Here is a 1,592-nt window from a genome sequence, read left to right as displayed (position 1 = left end):
AAAAACCTCCAGTTGTGTGTATTGTATCTTCAGCGCTCTTGAAAAACATGTTTTCTACATTGCCTATGACATTTGGTAAGATGCACTTTTATTTCGTTATAGGGAAACAGCTCAGGTGTCCAAGTGGGTGTGGGGTGGCATCAAGTGTGTTGTGAAGGTAGCAGTCCGTCGTTCCTATACTATCAAGAGGCCCCAGAATCTCCTAGGTAACCTGGAGCAGTCCTTAGGATCTAGTATGTACTGAAGGCCAGGCCTTCCATTGGCCTTTGTATCTTCTGCCCTCCACAGAATCCAAGTTTGTGTCATTGGCTAGAAGGTAGCTCAAGTTATTTACAGAATTTGGTTGCCAGCTTCTAGAAGCCATCAGTGCCATCCTCCTTGCTCCCAGGGCATGTGAACTTCATAGCCAGAGCTGTCTGATTTTGCAGTTGCTGGAGATGAAAGCTCTGTGCAAGCTATTTTGTCTGAGCTACACTCTCATCCCCTGTGCCTTTAATTTTGCCTGATGTCCTTGCCCAGCTGAGCTTCTGGACAAGGGGCTATAGTGTTTGGCACAAGGCATATACTCGGGCTGCCTCCAAGGCCTGAGCATGGTCTATGTAGATTAGGCTAGCCTCCAACTCACCTCAGGGGTCCACCTGCCTGAGTGCTTTGATGAAAGACTTGTCAGCTCTGCACAATGAGCAGAAGACTTTTGGGTTGGTTTCTGGGCCCATCAGGTAGATCCCTTTCTGAGGGTTAAAGTCACTGTCCCAAAGGTCAAAGTCAACAGGTAAGGGACTGGAACTCGCTGTCTGAGAACTGTCACTTTCCAGAACTGGCATTCTGAACACCAGCCATCCTCGGGATGAGGACGATGCCCTGAACATACCCGTTTGGGGGTTTCTTGTTATTTCACCATAGAGGGCTGGTGACACTCCACTTTACAAGTTGTCCTTGGTGGCCCCGTGCTGCTGGGTTCATGGGCTGGAGATGGTCACCTTCCAGGTATAAGAGCAGGGAAAAGTTGATTGCCATAAAGGGCTTTGGCCTCTGAGGTGGTAGGGTAGTTGTCTGTTGAGACCTGAGTCTAGTGTGAGGTCTGGCCCTATGGCAGGATGTGGATGCCATAGTCCTATATCTGGCTTATTTTGGTAGTCCCTCCTAAACTAGTGTAGGTACAGAGTGCCCAGAGAGTGTTTATTTGCTTTGTAGTACTGGGACTGAACCTAGTGTGTGCTGGGCAAGCGTTCTGCCACTGAACTCCATCCTAAACCTGCTTTGAGGGGCCAGTTCTCTCCATCCGAGTTTATATGGGTTCTGAAGATCAAACTCAGGTCATCAGGCTTTACCTACTGATCTAGCCTAATTGTCCAGGCTGTCTTTGAACTCACTTTGTAAACCAGGTAGACCTCAACTGTGCCTTCTCCAAAGCAGCTGGGATCATAGACCATTACTAGGTCTAGCCTCAAGTAAAGTTACTTCAGGAGAGACAGTGAAATTCTTTATTCTTAAATTCCCCCACCCCCCTAGACAATATGACAGTTGTACATGATGAAACTCATTAGACAGAGGTCTTTCAGTTAGGAAAAAGAAATTCTCTCAACAAGTCT

This window comes from Mastomys coucha, unplaced genomic scaffold, assembly GCF_008632895.1.
Source record: "Mastomys coucha isolate ucsf_1 unplaced genomic scaffold, UCSF_Mcou_1 pScaffold7, whole genome shotgun sequence".
Classification (NCBI taxonomy): Eukaryota; Metazoa; Chordata; class Mammalia; order Rodentia; family Muridae; genus Mastomys; species Mastomys coucha.
This window is presented reverse-complemented; position numbering follows the sequence as displayed.